This window comes from Ailuropoda melanoleuca, chromosome 5, assembly GCF_002007445.2.
Source record: "Ailuropoda melanoleuca isolate Jingjing chromosome 5, ASM200744v2, whole genome shotgun sequence".
Taxonomy (NCBI): domain Eukaryota; kingdom Metazoa; phylum Chordata; class Mammalia; order Carnivora; family Ursidae; genus Ailuropoda; species Ailuropoda melanoleuca.
In genome coordinates this window covers 79,807,254-79,829,965 of record NC_048222.1, presented here as the reverse complement: position 1 = coordinate 79,829,965, position 22,712 = coordinate 79,807,254, and the positions used below count along the sequence as shown (strand labels likewise).

General features: G+C 42.8%; 1 protein-coding gene across 9 annotated transcripts in view; it reads right to left on the bottom strand.

The window, feature by feature from the left end:
• Window positions 1-22,712, bottom strand: part of EXTL3 (exostosin like glycosyltransferase 3) — a 134,550-nt gene that overhangs the window by 78,088 nt on the left and 33,750 nt on the right. For 2 of the 9 annotated variants that reach the window (XR_004625768.1, XM_034661352.1), the window contains exon 1: window positions 3,789-4,201. The gene's annotated coding sequence lies outside the window, so the exon portion shown is untranslated. Of the gene's footprint in view, window positions 1-3,744; window positions 4,202-12,697; window positions 12,792-22,712 lie in introns of those variants that run through there. The other 7 variants (XR_004625767.1, XM_034661350.1, XM_019799294.2 and 4 more) reach the window with 5 other exon arrangements.

Below are 22,712 nucleotides of genomic sequence, written 5' to 3'. Positions count from 1 at the left end.
TTTTTTTCTTACCTTCCTTCCCCCTCAAAAGAAGGTATGGTGTTAACATTCAGCCTCCTATCTCTTGGAGTTACTGTAAAGATCAAAACCCATGTAACGAAAAAGGAAATATATGAAAGTACTGTATGATGGCAAAGAACTATAGTAATTAAGACATTATTGCAACCTGCCATAAGGTATTTATGTATTTCTTTTATTACACAAGCTAAGAGTATATTCCCAATCTAATTCATCTCCCCCCACAGAATATCAAACATTTGTTGAAAAAAAGGTTTAAAATGTTTAAAAAATGGAGGCGCCTGGGTGGCTCAGTCTCGGTTAAGTGGCTGCCTGTTCAGCTCAGGTCATAATCCCAGCATCCTGGGACCGAGCCCCTAGTCAGGCTCTCTGCTCAGCGGAGAGCCTGTTTCTCCCTCTCCCTCTGCCTGCCACTCTGCCTACTTGTGCTCTCTCTCTCTGTCAAATAAATAAAATATTTAAAAAAATATATAAAAAATAAAAAAATAAAATGTTTAAAAATGTTAAATGTTGGAGAACAAGGTTAAAATGATGACAATATAAGAAGACAGGGTAACAGAGAAAACAGTCACCAAAGCAAACATCCAGGATGTTAATCATTAACATCACTGATCAGTATAAAAGGTTTTGGGCACTGGTGGAGGAATACACAAAAGTAACAACATGTGTATGAGGGGCTGATGCAGGAGGACAGGCACTGGTAAACTACAGCCAGCTGCCTGCTTTGTAAATAAAGTTACACTGGAACACAGCCTTGCTCATTCAGTTATGGATTATATGTATGTACTACTGTATGTATTTATTGTATATATAATATATATATATATATATATCATGTATATGCTGCTTTCACTCCACAACAGCAGAGCTGAACAGCTGCAAAACCTAAAACAGTTACTATCTGGTCCTTTACAGAAAAAGTTTACCTACTTTTCTGTAAAAGTACTCTTAGGTTACAAACCACACAGGTGGCTGAATGGTAAGACATAGTTCATCTTCCTATGGCTCCATCCCTACGATTTTACCGGGTCATTTTGATGCATGTGAGCAAAATCCCACACTCAACATTACGGCCTGAGTGTACGGGAGGTAAACGTTCACTAAATGGAGACTCCATATTCCTCTTACACACTTAAGATTACAAAATTTCTAATACTGCCTCTCTTCCACCTAGTAACATCACCAAAGAGATGTGAAAAATTCCCAATGTACAAGGAGTGTGGGTCTGGTTCAGGCAGGAAAAGATCATGCTTATAGGTGAACCTACCTCTGTCCCTTATAAGTTCTCAAACTCCCATGTGTATTTTCATGGAACATACAAATGCATGAAAAATCCTCTGTCTCTTTCGACAGAGATAGAGACAGCCAGCGAGAGAGGGAACACAAGCAGGGGGAGTGGGAGAGGAAGAAGCAGGCTCATAGCGGAGGAGCCTGATGTGGGGCTCGATCCCATAACGCCAGGATCACGCCCTGAGCCGAAGGCAGGCAGATGCTTAACCGCTGTGCCACCCAGGCGCCCCTGAAAAATCCTCTGTCTCTTAGTTATCCCATCATTACAGGTTTTCAAAAAAGTTACCAAAAATTAAGAGGGAATAAAAGTAAAATGGAAATAAATATGCTAACACAAATTTTGATATAAACTTAATATCAAGCAGAAATAAGTGCAGTTTTAGGACTTTATGAAAGATTCATATTCCTTGCCTCACTCTGAAGTTATCACATGCAAAGACACTCAAATCTCTACCAACAGATCTAGAGGGATCTTCATTTTCCTAATACCTGACTCTACTTCTATTTCAGGCAATATTTCCAACCCTCCTCCAGGGCATTATTTGTCAGTCTCACTTCAGATAGGAACCACATACACACACCTTGCCTTGCCACCACCTCACTCCGGCACTACCCCTCAATGACTTTTCACTCAACAGCCTAGTGCCCAGAGGGAAAGGGCATGTCCTTATCTAATCCCCACATTCTTCTGACAGCCTCCAACCATCCTTTGAACCCTCCACTGTGTCCTAGAAGTCCACTACTCAGGCTTAATCCCCACCTCATTTCTCTCTAACCTGTTCATTTAAAGTCTTTTAATTCATAGGTTAAAACTCTGAGGCTTAATCATTAAGAGATTCCAACGACATGCCAAACATTTAACGCCAGTTTTTTCCCTAGAAAATGGAGAGAAAGATGAAGGAATGAAGACACACTCTTGACAGTTTGGTTAGTAGGCATACCCCCTGAGAGCACTGACCATATCTTCAGGTATTAAATAAATATTTCAAGATTCCAACGATCTACAATTCTAATTCTCCTCTAGAAAGCATTTAAGCCAGTTTCCCACATACTTTTGAGTACTTATGTTTTCTCAGGCTCCCCCAGACGTGGAAGATGAGGAAATTCCCACAGGATAAGGTATTTTTAACTCACCAAATAAGAGTTTAGATAACAGCCTTTCTTTCATCAGGAAATATTTAAAAGTCCCCCTGCTAAATAAGTTGTTGAGAATGCTTAGCTTCACTCAAGACTATCAAGGCCCCACAGGTTACTATCCCAGGCACTCCGGATATACTGTGTAATAACTGGATAGAGTGCGAGAATAATCAAGCAAAACAGGGAAAAATGCAGAGTCTCCATGACCACAACACACAAAGATCTTTTTAAAACAAAAGAAAACATGGGGAATCCAGCCTTCAAAACTGAAGCTACCCAAATTAGAGGAAAAATAGGACAAAGTGAGGGGAAGAACTTCTAAAGACACCTCTTAAGTAAATCACATATGGGGGAAAAATGGACATATGCTGTTCTGCATTTCCTCCTCCTCCATAGGAGTTGAACTAAGAGGACTTGACGAAGCCCTTAGAATCTTTTAAAAAGAAAGAAAAGAAGTCCAGATTCACCAAATTCAAGTCTTTTGAGAGCTACAGATATACAAAAGGAACTGAACCACCGGCTCAATGTGGAGAATAGATAAACACACTATCTGCAGTCTGGCAGCCCTGCCTGATCTTCAAAGGACTCGGGATTTGTACTGTCCCCTGCAGCGCGCGAGTCGGGTCACCCGGCTAAGATTTCAGTAGTGCAGACATGCACTCCGCAGCCCCTCTCCTGCCCAGGCAGCACCAGGCCCATCGCTACAGAGCTGGGCCTGGGCGCAACGGTCCCATTTGCAGAGAACAGAGGCACCTGGGCCCTCGGACAAGAAGTGGCTATTCTGACTGCGGGCTTACGATCAAAGAAGGTGAACCCGGTGAAAAGAACCAAATGAGGAGCAGCTGCAGGCGGCTGTATCTGAACGCAGCGCAAAGCAGATGGTGGGAGTGTGTGCACCGGGAACATGGGAGGGGGGCAGAACCGGGCTGCCCCTTCGTCGGCAGAAGATGCTCTTACCCAAGCAGCTGGACAAACACATGGGGGCAAAGGAAGGGTGGAGGGCTTAAGCAGCAGAAGAGGCTGCACAGCTGAAGCCGAGCTTCCAGAATAAAGGTGGAGGTGGGTACGCGGCAACCTAAACTGGGGCTACAAGGGGCGCTGGGGAGGAGAGAGGGTCGCGTTGAGAGCCCCCGTAGCCCGGTTACCCCTCCTCGCTGGTGGCCAAAGCCCTGGAGGTCCTCTCCCCACGCCCCCGAGACGGCTGGGAAGGCCTACTCCGAGGCTGCACGCCCCCGCCGCGCTGGGAGGCAGCCTCCCCGGGGCTCCCGCGGCCCCGGCACTGCCCGACCCGGTCCCTACCGCCCGCCCGGTGCCCAGCGCTCGGGGCCAGCCCCGCGATCTACCACAGGCGCTTCCGGGCCGCCGCCCCCGGCTGCTCGGAGCTCCAGCCGCCGCCGCTACCGTCGCCGGGAGTCCGACCGGCTTCCAGTTCAGGGACGAGCCGCCGCCGCCTGCGCGAAACTCGGGTACCCAAGAGCCGCTCTCGCCGCCTGCCGCCCGCCTTCCAGGCCGCGCCTGATCCTTCGCTCCCCCTGCCGGCAGGCAGCCATTTCCGACAAGCGACTGCGGAACTTGCCGAAGTGCGCCGGGCCGGAAATGGCCGAACCTGGGCGCTCGCGAGCCCGGGAGGCGGGGGCGGTCGCGACTTTCCGGACAGCGCCCGAAGGGTCGCCGAGGCCTCGGACTCCGCCGCAGAGTTCGCTAGAGTCCCGGAGCCGCGGCGGCGGCAGCGGCGGCAGCGCCGGGGATTGTGGGAAACGCGCGGCGAAAGCGAGGGCGAGGGTGAGGGCGGCCAGCCGGGCGAGCGGGAAGAAAGGACGCGACGGGCCCCNGGCCCCCCCCCCCCCCCGAGCCCTCACACCAGCGCCCTACAAATGCCCCTCGCCCTTTAGAGAAACCTACCTAGGGAGTGCAGAGAGAATGCCTCCGACAGTTCTGGAACGGGGTGGGACCCGCTTCCAGCGGGCCCGGGGAAAGCCAAGTCCAAAAAGAAACCCATATCGGTAGAAAAGGCCTTCCTAAAAGAGCTGACCGTCCCCAGCAATGGTCTGGAGTTTTCAAACACTTTGAATATTTAACAACAAAGAAAAAGCCAGGCAGCTTGGATGCTTAACAAAACAAACAACAACAAAAAACCCCGGGGCTTTACAAAAACAATAGAGTCGTGTGGCAAGATCAACCAAAACGAGGAAGAAGCAATACCGTTGAAGTATTGAAGAGCTAATCCTTGTGAACCTTAACGTGCCCCTATTCCACAATCCCAAGAGACCCTCTCACACCTGCAAAGTCAGGACAAGACTTTTTGGGTAACTGAAAACAATGGGGGTGGGCGAAGGAACTCTACCAATCCTAAAAGACACACCTGATCATTACTGTTAACTCAAGAAGGAGTTTAAACATTATTTAAAATCTACAAATGCAATAGTATCTAAGGTCAAATGTGCTTTAACATTTTCTTAATATGTTTTAATCACGAAATGGGCAGGGCTTCTACTCCAGGATTTCCTGAGCGGGGAACCCAAAACACACCAGAACCTGGAGTAGCCGGGGAGGGCCCGGGGCCAGCTCCTTGCCTTGTGCGTGGGTGGTCTGGCGCTCTCCGGACCTGCACACCCAAAGACAGCCCCACAGCTGCCATTTCCCATCCATACACCCTTCCTGGTGGAGCCCAGGCCCACGCTCTAGGAAGGAGGCCGAGAAAACACTTAAGATTGATTAGTTTCCCACAGGGGACAGTTTGAGCTCAGGATTCCATCCGCAAAACAAAACTTTAGAAAACCTAGCAAACTGCTTTCCAGAACACACCCTTCGTTCCTCTTTCTGATCCTCCTTTTTCTTCTTTCCTGACACCTTCTTACTCACCCCTATTTCCCTTTCTCCTCATACCTCACTGTTTTCCTCACCTTTATTACTTTATGGTAATAATTTATCACTATGAACAAATATTCAAAGTCCTACCACCATCATGTATGCACAAAAACCTTTCTAACTTTTACCAGTGTGTTCAGGAAAGGGAGAGGGGAAGGAGATTTTTTTTTTTTTTTTAAGATTGATTTATTTATTTGACAGAGAGAGACAGCCAGCGAGAGAGGGAACACAGGCAGGGGGAGTGGGAGAGGAAGAAGCAGGCTTTCAGCAGAGGAGCCTGATGTGGGGCTCGATTCCAGAACTCCAGGATCACGGCCTGAGCCGAAGACAGACGCTTAACGACTGAGCCACCCCGGCACCCCGGGAAGCAGATTTTTTAAAATCAGAAACATTCCAGGAAATGAAAATGAGAAAGACTTCCACAAATACCCTGAATAATCTAAAGTTGTCTTTTTTCCTTTCTTTCTCTCTCTTTTTATAAACAGTTCATCTTCTTGGCTCTTCTCCAGAGCTCTGTGGCAGCAGGCAGAAGTCTGGCAGTGTGGGAGGAGACGCGCAGAAGCCGCGGTAAGAATTACCAGGTATTGGTTCATCTTCACGCTGACAAGAGAGGACCTGCAGATAGCTGCTACCTGGAGGACTCAGCCTAAATGTCTCCTACACATCTGAGTGACTTAACACATTGCTGTCCCTGTGGTTGATTTCTTTGACGTTTAGGATAGTCCAACTTTAAGAAGAAAAAGGAGGGGCGCCTGGGTGGCTCAGATAGTTAAGCCTCTGCCTTAGGCTCAGGTCACGATCACAGAGTTGTGGGATCGAGCCTGCTTCTCCCTTTTCCTCTGCTGTTCCCCCTGCTTGTGCTCGCTCTCTCTCTGTGTCAAATAAATAAATAAAATATTTATTAAAAAAAAAGAAAAAGGATACCCAACCAAAATTTGGTGTATCCTCGACTTCACTGGAGCCCTGGGTGCTAACCATCCTCTTTTGGATCTTTTTTTTTTTTTTTTAAAGATTTTATTTATTTGTTCGACAGAGAGAGAGACAGCCAGCGAGAGAGGGAACACAGGCAGAGGGAGTGGAAGAGGAAGAAGCAGGCTCCCAGCAGAGGAGCCCGATGTGGGGCTTGATCCCAGAACTCTGGGATCACGCCCTGAGCCGAAGGCAGGCACTTAACGACTGGGCCATCCCGGCACCCCCTCTTTTGGATCTTTTGAGCCTGGCCTCTCTCGCTTCTCCTTCTTCCTCTCAAACAGTTGTAGCTCAGTCTCATCCTCTGACTCCACTCCTTCTCCTGACTCCTAAGAGGTATTGTTCCCTTAAAAGATATGACGGGCTACTTTCTGATTCCTCTCCACACTGTCTTTGTGGCCAATATCAACAGCTCCCTTGCATCACGTGCATGCACCTCTAAGCAGATTCCTCCCTGCAGCATTACGGTCCCTGTCTTCAAGCTGCACTCCAGACATCAGCACATCATCATCATCCTATTAATATATATTTTATGAATACTTAATAGCCAAGCAATAAGTTAAACCCATTATAGGCATTGTCTCATTTTAATCCTTATAGGGATCTATCAGTGTATAAACGGGGAGCTGAGACTTAAGGTGCCCAAGATCACAGAGTAGGGTGCAAAGTACAAATGGAACTCCAAGTCCTCTGAACTCCAAAGCCAGTATTCTTGACCAGAAGAATCTGATTGTCTCACCAGGACTTTAAACTTAATATATTCTACACTGAACTCATTTTAACCCTCTCCCCCTGTGCTCTCCTCAGATGACCTTACTTACAATGTGCTACCATTACCTTTCTTAACATAGAAACTCAAAACCTGGCACCTCTTGATTTCTCTCTTTACCCTCACATTAAATTAGTTTCTAAGACTTAACAGTTTCACCATAGGATCTCTACCACCTCTTCTCTGCAATCCCACACTTGGTTCCCTGATCCAAGTCCTCGTTATTCCTCTCTTAGGCTGTTGCCTTAACTCTGCAATTTCTGGCTTAGAAAACACAATCACATTCACAGTAGCCGCCCTCAATAAAGAAAGCCAAGACAGCAGGATATGCAATGATGCTAGTCTTCACTGATCTCTCCACATTGTGACCTTTTACAGCATTTATTGTTTCTACTTTGCATTTTGGAACTCAATCAAATCATTTTGCATTGTTATTTAACTGTCATATATACAGATCTTTATATGCTTCAAGGAACCCAGTGTTCCTTTGGTACCAAACGGCAGGAACCTATGGGTCTTCTCTCTAGAGCACAGTCATAGGGACTCTGCAATGCCCATTCTCCCTCTTTCTGTTCCAGATTTTAAATTCCTGGAAAGGAGACATGATTGTCCTGGCTTGGGTCCCGTGTTGACCCCTTGATCAATCAGCTTTGGCTAAGCAGCAGGTCAGCCTTGTCTAAATACAGTAATTAGAGCCTCTGCTATAAATAAGGCATGTTCCCAGAAAAGGAAAAGGCATACAGCATTGTTTATTTGTTTATTCATTCATTCCAACAACAAATAGTTGAACACCCTCTCAAAATATATGCAGGGTTTTACGCATGTATGCAAAATGTTTAAAACATAACCCTACCCTCACATCATGAAACTCATAACATAAAAAGATAAGAAATCACCAGATAAAAAGCATAACACTATTCACCCATAAGAGACCCTCGATTCAATTATATGTAATGGAAAATAATTCAGCACACCCTGCAAGAGCCTGTGGTGGTAAAAGTAATCAGTAGTAATGTGTGCATGGTCAACAAAACAAATTCACAACAGCACCATGAGGAATAAACAGAAACAGAAAACAACCTGCACATCCATCAGTGATAGGCTAGATCAACAAAGTATAGTATATTCACCCAAATGAATACTTTACAGCAATGAGAATGCCTACAAATATATACAATACTGATGAATCTCACAAACAATGTTAAGCAAAAGAAACCAGACACGAAAAAGTACATAGGCTATGATTCCATTTATACAAAGTATCAAAACAGGCAAAACTAATCTATCCATAAGGAGCAGTGACCAGAGGGGAGCAAAAGGAGCTACTTTTGCTGGTCACGCTCTGTTTCTTGAGCTGCATGCTGCTTACACCGGTTATCAGTTTGTCAAAATTCATCAAGTTGTACACTTATGTTAGTGTCTTTTTCTATATGCATATTGTCCTTCAATAAAAAGATTTTTTCAAATAAGTAATTCATGCTTAAAACAAGGAGCCGTTAAGCACCCTGGAACATTGTCACTATGAATATCCTAGAATTGCCAATTATTGCCACCCCACCCCCACCATTACACCACCTCCTCAGGGACCCCAAGCCACTCTCAGCCTTTGAAAATGGCCACCATTCTTACCGCAAGGCTTCATCCCTTCCAGCCCCAGCTCATTGGACTTCTCATCTGGAAACCTGGGAGCAGGAGTCAGGTGATAAGAAAGCTTCATCTAATAAATTGTATGGACTTGGAGGAAAGAATTTCTGGACATAGGCACAGAGATAAGCCAAGAATGCTGGTCTGCAGAAAACAGAGCCAACACACAGAAGGAAGCAAACAAGCCTATGGGAGATGGAGGGACAAGCCTCAGAGGCTGCTCACTCTCCAGCTCTGGTCATATATCTCCCAGCTGTCACTGGGTATCCATGGGATTGCTCACGTAGACTTGCTATTAAAAATAGGAAAGAGGGGCGCCTGGGTGGCACAGTCATTAAGCGTCTGCCTTCGGCTCAGGGCGTGATCCCGGTGCTCTGGGATCGAGCCCCACATCAGGCTCCTCCACTAGGAGCCTGCTTCTTCCTCTCCCACTCCCCCTGCTGTGTTCCCTCTCTCACTGGCTGTCTCTCTCTGTTAAATAAATAAATAAATAAATAAATAAATAAATAAATAAATAAATAATCTTTTTTTAAAAATAGGAAAGAAAGAAAAGAAAACCTTACTTATTTAAGCTGATGTGAATACGTTTCTATTTGTGGAATGTATTATCTCATTTAGTCCCTTTAACAACACTACATAGTATGTACTATTATGATTCCCATTTTACAGTTGAGAAAACTGAAGCCCATAGAGGTTATGTAACTTGTCCAAATCACACAGCTGGTCAGTGGTGGTGCCAGGATTTGGACCCACATAGTCTGACTCCAGAACCTGAAATCTTAACAACTCTACTACACTGCAGTGCAAGAGAAATGCTAGGAATGGCAATGGGAATAGTATGTTGCATCAATGGATTTAACGGAGGCATCTGTTTCTATTCAATGAGTTCAAATGTAGAAATGGTACAAAAAATTGAAAGATTGGCTGCCTAAGAAGTTGGTATTTCTTTCTTTCACAAGGGAATTATACTTTGAGTTGTAGCTGTTAGAGAAATAGAAAATGCATGTAGTGTGACAGATTACACTAACGAGACTGTGTTGTTATACCAGAAAATTTATTTTATAGCTTTCAGTAAAGAATTCCCTTAGAAGATCCCCATTGATTACCTATTTTTCCCAAAATGTTAATATCCAGGAGAAGGGGGGTTTACTCTTATGGAAAGAGAAATCGATAAAAGTTAACTTCAAGTCTTAGAGGGAGAGAGGAGCTGGTCATCAGTTTCCATGAAGATGGCTGCCAGACCCACAATCCACTCAGCAAGGCTTCCAGATCAATCACCAGCAAGCCACTGGTGACCCCCAGCAACCTTCAAAAGGTATGATTCAGGAATTATCAGTGAGTTTAAGTCAGATAAGAACTTGTTCTGTCTGTAGTGCTTTGATTTTAAAGGAAAGTGCTGACAGCCACTATTCAAGATCTTTTCTATATATAAATGATTGAGCAATTTTGTGGCTTATAATTAGAACAATGCATGACAATTTCTAGATTGGAGTTCCAAGGTTACTCTTTTCTTTGGTCCTTCAATGCCAAAAAGACGAAAGGTCAACTTCTGAGGCTCCATGGATAGCACTCACCAGCCTGCTAAGTGGCTCACTTTGAAAGTCCTGGCTTTCATGTTACCTTTTAAAAGAGGCCGTTTTTCATCTGGCAAAACCTGGAACAGTTTGGATGGCTTGCAAATAATTTGTAATAAGAACACTGAGTTAACATCACCTCCAAAACAAAGCACACATTACTGTCAAAAAAAAATGATTTCTTGAGGCGCCTGGGTGGTTCAGTCAAGCGTCTGCCTTTGGCTCACTCAGGTCATGATCCCAGGGTCCTGGGATCGAGCCCCTCGTCTGGCTCCCTGCTCCACGGGGAGCCTGATTCTCCCCCTCCCCCGTGTTCGTGCTCTCTTTCTCTCACTCTCTCTCTCTCTCTCTCAAATAAATAAAGTCTTTAAAAAAAAAAAAAGATTGTTAATTCCTTGCCTCAGGTCATCACTACCTTGTATGTGGTTGTGAAAAAGAAATTTTGTACTAGTTTCACATTCATTAGGAAGCTTAGCCTGGCTCAAACCTGTTTTCTACATAAGACATGTAATCTGTAATGACCACTTAACATTCTAAAAATTAGCTGTCATCCCTAAAATATAATGTATCTGTCTCTAAGGTCCCTTCTTCCTTCAAGCGCTGACTCCTCTGTGACTTCTTATTCTCTCCCCACCACATCAGCAGAGCTTTGCAGGGACAGTCATGTTTGACAATCAGTAGATATCAAAATGCCATCAAAATTTCCTAAGCTTGCTCCTAGAAGTTCCAAATAATGATACACACGTTCCCTCACAGCAAAAACACAGGCACCTAACATTTACCCTAAATTATGCTAATGAGTAGCAAAAATGCGCTCAGTTAGACACAGCATGCCACAACATGGCATGTCTGAGTGTGTGCAGAATTTAGCATAATAAGAGTTGTAACCAGAAAAAAAGAAGAAAAATTAGGGAGAGCACTGACAGCTGAGTTCCAATGCCACACTACATGCAGCTCTATGACTTCAGCATTGTCCTTACACTAAAAAAGCTCCCCAGAGATTCAAAAAATCAAATGCTCACTACTTTCACTTAAAAATACCTCAAGTAGGGGCGCCTGGGTGGCACAGCGGTTAAGCGTCTGCCTTCGGCTCAGGGCATGATCCCGGCGTTGTGGGATCGAGCCCCACATCAGGCTCCTACGCTATGAGCCTGCTTCTTCCTCTTCCACTCCCCCTGCTTGTGTTCCCTCTCTCGCTGGCTGTCTCTATCTCTGTCGAATAAATAAATAAAATCTTTTAAAAAAATTAAAAAAAATTAAAAAATAAAAAATAAAAAAAAATAAAAATACCTCAAGTAAACAAAGCATTCCAATTGAAAATTGGCAAAATGTCATAGAAGTACTTACAGAACCTCAATTAATTTCTTAGTTAACCAATTTGGTTATTAAATCAAAATTGAAAGCATAATTTGTAAAAGTAATAATGCTAAAAAAAACTTTTTAAAACTTTAAAAATATATATAACTTAGAAATAACATGGAGCTCATGTATATTTGAAAAAACAAAAGACAAACAAAAAAACAGTAGTTTCTACCAAACAGATTATCAGGAGAAAAATGTGTGGGCTTTAAACCAACTCAGGAATCTTTACAATAAGATTTTATTGAAGAGAAAGTTTTTCACTATTTTCCTAAATATTGCTCAAGTTTAATTCTCAACCTAAATGAGAAGAACATGATTCTAGTGGGATCCAGTCAATACCAGAACAAGCTATTCATTGATCCCTTCCGCAGTCCATACCTTCAGTCTTGCAAACACTATGCCATACGTCAAAAATGAAACACAGATGAAAATGTGACATTTCTACAAATCCATCAATTCTGGGGCCACAACTAACAATCCAAAGTTTACCTCTAATGGATAGTGTCAGATACTTCATCTCTTTTTTTAATATTTTATTTTTAAGTACTCTCTACACTCAACATGGGCTTGAACCCACAACCCCAAGATCAAGAGTCATGTGCTCTGCCAACTGAGCCAGTCAGCACCCCCAGATAGCTCCTCTTCTGTAATAAGGGACACAAATAATAACACTGTGTGGGTTACAAAGACATGCATACCTATAAAATGAAGAGGTGATTATTTAGAAAAAGGATGAATGCAATAAATAATGCAAATAATCCAAAAATATGTTAACTATATATAAAATATACTAAATATGAAAATACTTTAAAAGTTCAAACACCACCATGCATTTGTATTACTTTTATGTACATTTAAATATGCTGCAATGATGTTCAATTTTTTTATATTTCACCTTTAATTAGCTTAAATAATAAATATCTAAATATTGGTAGGAACACAAATTAATAGCAACAAAACACAAAAACTGATAAATATTTGCCAGTTCTGTGGCTCCCTTCTAGCTCACAAGCATAATTTTATAAAATTGCTATCTTTATCAACAATTTCAACTTCTTGCACTTACTTTGAGTGGATTATGTTTCTACATGATTCTCGTAGTCATCTCTAAAGGTACTAGAAGATTCCATGTCTGTTCTTAGTAGTTCCTGAATGACAGTCTGTGGACCAAGATAGGATGAAATTTTTGTCAGTCCACAGTTAAATGAGAAAAGCAAAGGCAACTTATTGAGCTTTTAATAAAGCTAAATTTATTCAATTTAAAGATTGTCCTTTATTTTGAGATTATCTCCTTTCCCCTTTCTTATGTTAAAATTTCTTTTTATAAAATAGAAGTGATGGTAAATGGCAGCTTTTCAAAAATCTTCCCTCCATGACAAAATACTGAGACATACTTATTTTGATGCCCCCCCACCAATTGTTATTTTACCAGTCCTAATTTTATTAAATCCAGAAGTCAGCTAACCAACTACACCCCCTTCGTGGCATTTTAAGGTATGAACTCACACGTGCGCACGCACACACACAAACACACACACACAATGTTTTTGGAAAGACTCCTGAGGTAACCAGCCTCCAAAATGTCCCCAGTGATCTGTGCCCCTAGTATTCACACCCTTGTGTAGTCCCCTTCACACTGTACCACAGATGATCTATGTGATCAATGGAACACTGCAGAAATGATGGTACGTCAGTCCTGAGATTAAGTTCTAGAAAGCATTTCAGCTTTCACTGTGGTGGTTTTCTTTCTTCAATCACTCACTCTGAAAGAAGCTAGAGGCCATGTCATGAGCAACACTATAGAGAGGCCCATGCGGTGAGGAACTGAAGCTTCCAGCCAGCAGCCATGTGAATGGGATTGGGAGCAGATCATCCAGCCCCAGTCTGGCCTTCGGATGATGCAGCCCATGAAAGATCCTGAGACAGAACCACCCAGCTAAGTTGCTCCCAAGTTCTTGACCTGCAGAAACTGAGAGATAATAAGTAGTTGTGTTTTAAATTACTATATTTGAGTTCATTTGTTATGGGACAACAAATAACTAATGTGACGCCTTTATCCTTTTTCAGCTGCAAGATGAACAGCTATCTAGCACCAGTGCAATGCCAAGACTGCTAAGCATGTATGTATTCATGCCTGTATTGGGGGAGAGAAAGGATTAGCAAGGACTATGATCTCCATTATCCTGACTTTAGTTTACTTATGCTAACTCTTTCCTTCTCCGTTGCTTTTTCTACTTTTCTCATATTGACCAGAGCACTCAGTAAACTGAATAATCCATCTCCAACAAGAAAATCAATTCTACAAGTTTGTAGGCTTAGTTTAAGGAATCATTCATGTAAATATGGTGTTTTATCATAGTTTAGAAACCTGGTAAATTTCTATTGACAGAATCCCTCACCTTAGCTGTCAGATCTCTCCTAGACCCATCCCTACCTCAACAGAAGAGCATATCTCATATTCGCTGAGAAAATAGAAGCAACAGACATAATTCCTTTAAGTTCTCTCCTCCCACATTTAAACCATCTTTAAGTACTGAGGTGAAAGGTTATTGTTTTAGCAGCTGGTGCCAGAGTTCCTCTCAGGGATAGAAAATGCCTTATTGAGGAAACTACCTTGATATGACACTTGAGGTATGGAAGAAGAAAGCTTGGCTTGTAATAAAACTGTGAAACAAAGAGATTGCTAAACAGATCTGCATTTTATTTTATTTTATTATTTTTTTTAAAGATTTTATTTATTTATTTGACAGAGATAGAGCAGCCAGCGAGAGAGGGAACACAAGCAGGGGGAGTGGGAGAGGAAGAAGCAGGCTCATAGCAGAGGAGCCTGATGTGGGGCTCGATCCCATAACGCCGGGATCACACCCTGAGCCAAAGGCAGATGCTTAACCACTGTGCCACCCAGGCGCCCCCAGATCTGCATTTTAAAAAAAAGAATATGAAGACTGGAACAGGGCAAAGAGGAGAGGAAATGGGAGGAGCGTAAGGAGAGATGGGGCTTAACTAATGGCATGGGAGGTTGAAGCTTGGGGAGAGAGTTCCAGCAATGGCGGAGCTGAAAGCATGTTTAAAATAGAAGTTTCTATTATTGGACTTCACATTGTTTTGTGTTGCTAAGGATATAAAATCCCTGAAGTCTTCAGTAATATCTGATACATGTACAAATGTCTTACGTGAGTGATTTGGGGGAAATCAAGGAAAAAAGAGGCAGAGGGGACTGGTCTGAGTTCTACAGCTGGATCGGCATGGAACCAAGGAATGGGAACATGAAAACTGAATTACAAGTGAGATGAAGAATTTAATGGAAGCAGAAATTCAAAACCCAAAGAAATCATATGATGAAATTCCAGGAATTAACAAAAATCTTGGAGTAGACACTGAACTTTCGAATGAAGTCCCAATGTGGAATGGAACTTTTTAAAGTAAGCCAATTTTACTTAAATCTAAAAAAATAAAAATAAAAAAAATATCTACCTTAGCTGACATCTGGGTCCATATTCATGTATTCTTCTCTCATCTGTTCTGGCCTTTGACAAAAAAGAGATGTCCAAAACTGGGCACTCTGCTTTTAATGTCATCTGATATCCTTCCTTCTTGTGACCTTGCTCCATCAATTATTCTCTTTAATACATATAATCAATATTCTCCTCACTATCGGGATTTCCTCCACTGCTTATAGACAGGCTCAGGCCCAAACTACCACCACCTTGCAACACCAGATTTGAGCTCTGAAAGATTTAGATTTTGAATCCTTGATCTACTACTGGGCTTATTACTTAACCTCTATAAACTCTCTTGGCTACAATTTCCTCCTCAGAAAATGGGGATAATAATAGTATATAGCTCACAGGAGTGTGGTATGGATTAACTTGGTTAATAAGAGCGTAAATTGTCTGCCCAGTGCCTGGCAAATAGTAAGCCCTCTTACTTAACTGCTAATCACCATCATCATCATTCACCAGAATTCTCCAGAGTCATCTCTACTTTATGTCCACCTCTCTTCCACCATTCACTCTGTAACATCCAGAAGACTGGCTTCTGCCAAACTACTAAAATTGCTCTCATTATGGTAACCAGAGACTTCCTCATTGAGTAAATGCCAATGAATCTTTTCAGGCCTCCCTTTGCAATTCTTCTTCAGTACTTGGTAGTCCTCGTCACCCAGCTTCTTGAAACGGTCCAGTCCTGGCTTCTCATCACATCACTCTCTCACCATCCTTTCTCTCTTCTCCCACTGACTCTTTCCCCACCACCTTTAAATGTGGGTGTGCCAAGAATTCTGCCCTTCATCATCTCCTGTTCTCATTCAGCACTCCTTGGGTGTATGTGCTCCTGACTTTAGCAGCCAAATCTCTACCCTGAACCAAGACCCTTCTGAGCTCTTGAGTCGAGCAGCCCACTAGGTATCTTGCCCTAGGTGTTTCATAAACCCAGCCATCCAAAACACGTTTATAGGTACTGTTAACACAGTCATCATTTTCTCTGACTTCCCCAGTTCTTTCCCTTCCCTAGTAGTCATGTTCGTGATTAACACCAGCTGTGATCCTTCCTGTCTCCATTCCTCATGACCTCACTGTAGTTCTGAGTCGGCCTTAGAGTCACATGGGCCTGGGTCCAAATATTAACTATGATGGTTCTTGGCCAAATTACTTAACCTCTCTGACCTCAGGTTTTTGTGATAGTGAAATGAGATATCACATGCAAAATGGCAGCACATAATAGGAATTCACCAAATGTTCCTCTACACCCCTTTTTTCAGGTCTCTTCACCACCTGCTGCAGTGCATTATCCACCTATTTGGTCTCTCTTGCCCCTTCCTCCTCCAAATTGCCCTAGAGTTAATCTTTCTAAAAAAATTAATGTGATACTATTATTTCTTTGCTTAAAAATCTTCAACATTTTCTTTTTTCCTATGGAACAAAGTCCAAATTCCTTAACATGATAAGTTCCAACTGGCTTTCTGGTCCCTTCTCCTCCAGACCAGTTACTCTAAAATATTGGCTGTTCATCAACTATTTCATGTACATACTGGCTTACATCTCTGCACGTGAGGATCCCTCTGGCTATAATTCCCTTCCCACGCCCAAGTTCTTTTGTCCAACTGGCAAGCTTCTTCATCCCCCTCAAGACCTACCTGAAAAGCTGTCAATTATATGACAACAAAAGCTCAGCCACCAAAAACAGAAATAAACAAGCTAAAAAGTTTCTACACAGCAAAGAAAACAATCAATAAAATGAAAAGGCAATCTACAGATTAGGAGAAAATATCTTCAAGTCATTTATCTGGGAAGAGTTAATATCTAAAATATATAAAGAACTCATACAACTCAGTGGGGGGAAAAAAACAATCAACCCAATTAAAAAATGGAAAAAATCCTGAATAGACGTTTTTCCAAAGATGATGATATACAAATGGTCAACAAGTACAAAAAAGGTGCTCAGTATCACTAATCTTCAAGGAATTGCATATCAAAACCGTAATGAGATATCACCTCGAGGATGTAGAGAAAAGAGAACCTCTGTACACTGTTGGTGGGAATATAATTTTGGTACAGCCATTTTGGAAAACACTATGGAGGTTGCCACCGCCCCCCCCCCAGAACTATTCCTTAAAAACAAAACTACCGAGGAGCCTGGGTGACTCAGTCAATTAAGTGTCCAACTCTTGATCTTAGCTCAGGTCTTGATTTCAGGGTTGTGAGTTCAAGCCCTGTGTTGGGCTCCATGCTGGGTGCGGAGCCTACTTTAAAGAAATTAAATTAAGTTAAATTTAATTTAATTTAAAAACTCAGGACTACCATATGATCCAGCAATCCCTAGTCTTGGGTATATATCCAAAAGAAGTGAAATCAGTACCTCAAAGAGATACCTGCACTCCCATGTTCACTGCAGCATTATTCATAATAGCCAAAATAGGGGGAAAAACGTAATTATCCATTGAGGACAAATGCATTAAAAAGTAGTGATATACATATATGCTACAATTGTATTATCTATTTGTCTATGAGCACACACACACAGACAGGCATAAACAATAAAATATTATTCAGCCTTAAAAAAGAAAGAAATCCTGGCATTTGTGACAATGAACCTACAGGACATTAAGCTGAGTGAAATAAGCCAGATGCAGGAAGAAAAAGACTGCATGACCTTACTTCTATGTAGAATCTAAACAAGTCAAACACATAGAAGCGGAGAGTAGAATGGTGGTTGCCACGGGTGTTGGAGGTGGGGGAACTGGAGAGATGTTGGTCAAAGGCAGGGTACGAAATTTCAGTTATACAGGATGAATAAGTTTACAGATCTAATGTACCACATAATGACTGCTGTATTGAATACTGGAACTTTGCTAACAGGTTAGATTTGAGGTGCTCTCACCACAAAAAAGAAAAAAAATAGTAACTCTTTTTGGGTGAAGAAATGGATTTGTTAATTAGCGTGAATGCACTAATCCTTTCACTATGAATATACATATAAAATCATGTTATATACCTTAAACACATAAATTTTTTATTTAAAAAAATTTAAGCTGTCATTAAGAGGGTGACACCTATTATTTACTGGTTCAGAATTTAAAAAAAAACAAACACAGCTATTCTAGGGGGTGGGTGGCTGGCTGAGTTGGTGGAGCATGTGACTCTTGATCTCGGGATCGTGAGTTAGCCCTTACTTAAAAAAAAAAAAACAACTGTACTGTACACACACACACACAACACACACACAACACACACACACATGCCCCAAACACACATAAAGGGAGAAAGAGAGAGGAAGAAAGAACGATAAATGTGGATACAGGACAATGTTGAAAACTGGTGAATCTGGGTAAGAATCATTTGGAACTTACAAAAAAGTTGCAAAACTCTATATAATTCTGGCTTTTATGTAAGTTTGAAATTATTTCAAAAGAAAAAAAGAAGAAATCATGAAGCAATCTAACCATGCGGTAACAATCAAACAAATCCAAGTTGAGGAACATTTCACCAAACAACTGGCCTAGATTCTAAAAATGTCAATGTCATGAAAAAAGAGAGGAAGCTGAGGGGGAAGGAGGGAGGTGGGGGTCAGCTGAAGAAATGTTGGAGATCAAAGGAGACTAAAGAAACATGGCAACTAAATGCAATGTGTAACCCTGGTTTGGATGTTAAACTGGAAAAAAAAAAACTGCTATAAAACACATTCTACAAACGTGGTGAAACTTGAAAATGGACTCTTTATTATAGAATAGGATTATAGTAATATTAAGTTTCCTGAACTTAAAAATAGCACTGTATGAGAATGTTCTTGTTCTTAAGAGATATACCCTCAGGTATTTAGGGGCAAATGATGGTAATGTCTGCAACTTTAATTTGTTTCAGCAAAATTCATAATAACTAAAATGCATGTATTGAGAGAGAAAGAAAGTATAGCAAAATGTTAACAATTGGTGAATCTGAGTTAATGTTTACCTTTCTTGCAAATTTTCCATGTTTGAATTTTTTCCAAAATACAGGGTTTTTTTTTTAAGATTTTATTTATTTATTCGACAGAGATAGAGACAGCCAGCGAGAGAGGGAACACAAGCGGGGGGGTGGGAGAGGAAGAAGCAGGCTCATAGCAGAGGAGCCTGATGTGGGGCTCGATCCCATAACGCCGGGATCACGCCCTGAGCCAAAGGCAGACGCTTAACCGCTGTGCCACCCAGGCACCCCTCAAAATACAGTTTTTTAAAAAGCTATTGCTTATGTAAATTTTTTCCCACTCTCCCAGATAGAATTAATGCTGCCTCCTCTAAGCTGCTATAAATGTTTTAATTTTGACTCAAAAATGCTTGGATTGCATTGTAATTATTTATTTAAGCATTTGTCTTATTCTATTAGATTGAGAGCTTCTTGGGGCAGGAACTTAAATTGCCCTTTGGAATTTAATAATGGGAGAAGTATTCTAACTCAGGGCCATTTTATTTGCTGGCATGGTATTAGTAGAGTACTTTGACACTACAGTTTGGGCTCATGGCCAGACATGGCTGGACATTCCTGAGATGAGAGCTAGAACAGAGCATAGGAAAGTGCTGGAGTTGATGTACAGTGTAAATCCCTTTATGGAGACTTCTGCTGGCAAAACTGGGCAGCCATTTGGTCCCAGGCCGATACACAAGGGGGCTGTATGTTTGAGGGAGAGTCCCATGAAAGTAGAGCCAAATTACCCCTGATGCCTGGAATACAACACCCATATATCTGTCTCATCGCTTCCAACACGTGTGCAAGAGGACAGACCCATCCTCAGCTGGCCACAGGGCTAATTATATGACCCATGAGTTAGAGGATCAAGTGACTGGCGCGTGTAGGCGAAACCATGCTCCTCCCATCCCCCCATTGCTTGCTTTGATCAAGAATTCGGAAACAGTCTTTCTCCATAATACTGAGAAGAGAGCTTCTATCCTGCTGTCTGCCCACTTCCTTTACCTGCTCCTCAAGGAAAGAAACAAATTACTTCTATGATGGATGCGGCTGTGTACAGGGTCATTATACACTCACTACCCAAGCTCCTTTCAAGTTCCTCTTTCAGAGATGTCGGCCCCACAGGCCATGTGTTCTTCTCTCCTCATGCAGGGGTGGGTAAAGCCGTTTGCAGTGACCTTGCCTATGTCCAGGGGAATAGTTCAATTCCTGGAGGAAGAAACGAGAAGCCAGTTTTGGCCTTGGGTGCAAGCCACATTGTCCAGACTAGCTTTAGCAGCAAGAAAGATGATTATTTCAGTCCCAGTCTGTTTCTTCTAACTATCTCGTTTTGGTCCAGCACTTGGAGAAGAAAGGGGCATTGAAGGGCCCTATCAGAATCCCCACAATATTTTACTAATCTTTGAGTCTCAGTGGTGGCTTGTTCTACGACAAGCCCTCAATGAATTTTTGTTGTCTTGAACTCAGACAATGTGACGCACACACGGGCATATGACTGCTCACAGCTATCATCGTGGTGGGGGTTGTGTTTTTATCATCGTACAAAGTGATTTTTTGAAGCTTTTCTAGTTTGTCTGAGGGCTCTGAGGCTGCAAGGAAGCAGGCTTTCGTTAGTAGAAGAGAGAGAGCTGCATCTCTGGGCTTCACTATGATTGCGATGCCAGAGAGTGATATCCCAGGGGAGCTGACGGCAATTCTAGCAAGAAGGTGGTAGAAACACAATTTTAGCAATAATGATCAAACACTTTTTGAAATTTTCCTTTATCCTTGAAGCGCCTTGTGTTGCTGAAAGTCTATTCATTACTGATCATTCATCTGTAGCAAGTCATCTCTTTATGTATCCGGACACAGAAGTGACAGCACGGGGAGGATTCTGACAGAGAGATGAAGGCTCCTAGGCACAGTGGGAGAGCCAGAAAGGTAAACGTGAACAGCAGCTCGAGGAGGTAGGTGATAAAAACAAAACCGAGGAAGGAGAAGCTACAAGAAAGGCATCTTACTTAAAGGGGACTTTGGTTTTTAAAAGGGACACCACAGCCCTTTAATGTGCTTACTGGGGCCATCTCTGGTACCCCCATCTTCTTTTGGGTCCACTCCCCAGGATGCGCAACTTCTCCCTGTCTCCTTCACCTCAACCTGTAAATGGGCCCAAGGTTCTTAGATCCGCAGAAGCCTCAAACTACCCTCCAGTGACCCCTCTCTTGCCTCCTCCTCGTGTATCCTAGTGCCCCCCAAAGTGTGGCTCGTGGCCGGCCGCATTGGCAGCACATGGGAGTACCTCTGAGATGCGATCTTCAGGCCCACCCTAGACCTACTGAGTCAGAATCTCCGTAGGTGAGGGTCCAAGAGCTTGTCCTTTAACACGCTCGCCAGGTGATTCTGAGGAGCCCGAGTTTGAGAAGCACTCGCTGCCTGCGGCTGTGTCTCTGCTTCCTCACCATTTTGGAACCCCTTCCTCTGTCCCTTTAACGTTTGATTCTCCAAGGCCCTGTCCTGGCCTCTTCTTTTCTTGAGCTATATCCTTTCTCTAAGTGATCTCAGCCACCCAAAGACTGATTTAGTTGCTTGTTTGAACATAGGTGTGCATAAATTTGAGAATTACTCCATCCCTGGCCTTGACTTCAAGCCCCCAGCATGTCCAGTTGCCTTCTGGACCTTTCTACCAAAATGTTGCACAGTTTTCTAAACTCGGTATGTCTAAAACAAACCCAGCATCTCCTCCTACACCCACTCGGCATCTATCTTAACACACTGGGTTGTAGGGTAGCACTGCCATCCACGCAGTCACCTTGAACTCCTCGGCATCCTGCTTCCTCTCACCCACCCCTGGCCAGTCTGCAAGCACGGACGATTCCACTTCCACCACTTCCCCAGTGTGTGCCCTGTCAATGCCCGTCTTCCCTGATCAGTCCGTCCTTCATGCTGCCACCCCATCACCTCCTCACTTAAATCCCTTTCAAGAATCCCTGTTGTTGACCTGAGAACTTCTAAGCTCCTTACCCTGGCCTCACCTCCAAATGTCTTTCCCATCCATTCTCCCATTCATCAACACATGAGTATTTCAGTAATAGCAAATTACCTCCCATTCTTGGAATGGCCCGTGCTGCTTCACAAGTTTGTGTCTTGGTACCTACTGGTAGCTGATTCTGATCTGCCCTATCTTCTGTAAGCCTTGCCCCCTCAGCAAACTTCTGTTCAACCCCTAAAACCTCACTCCAAGGTCAAATCTTCTGTGAAGCCTTCCTTACACTATAGAGTACTTACTATTGTCTATCTCCTCAATAAGACTAGATCACTTTGATGGCCAGAAGCCTGCCTTATTTGCCAGCACCAGGCTGAGGCTCTGACATCGAGGGTGTTTAAAAAAAAACTCTCCTAATGTTGATTCATTCACCCAACAAAAATCCACTGAACGTACATCACACAAGGAGCATTGTGGATACAGTAAGCAAGACAAAAATTCTCTGCCCTCTAAGACTTTATCATGCAGTTAGGAAGCTAATAAGCCAATAATTTTAACAGTGTACTCAATGCTACACACGAGGGATAAGCTTAGGGAGTTACATTGGGTGGCACCTAAATCAGTTTTGACGTAATCTTATTGTGCCCTTGGTAACACATGCAGTCTTTGGATCTGAAAGG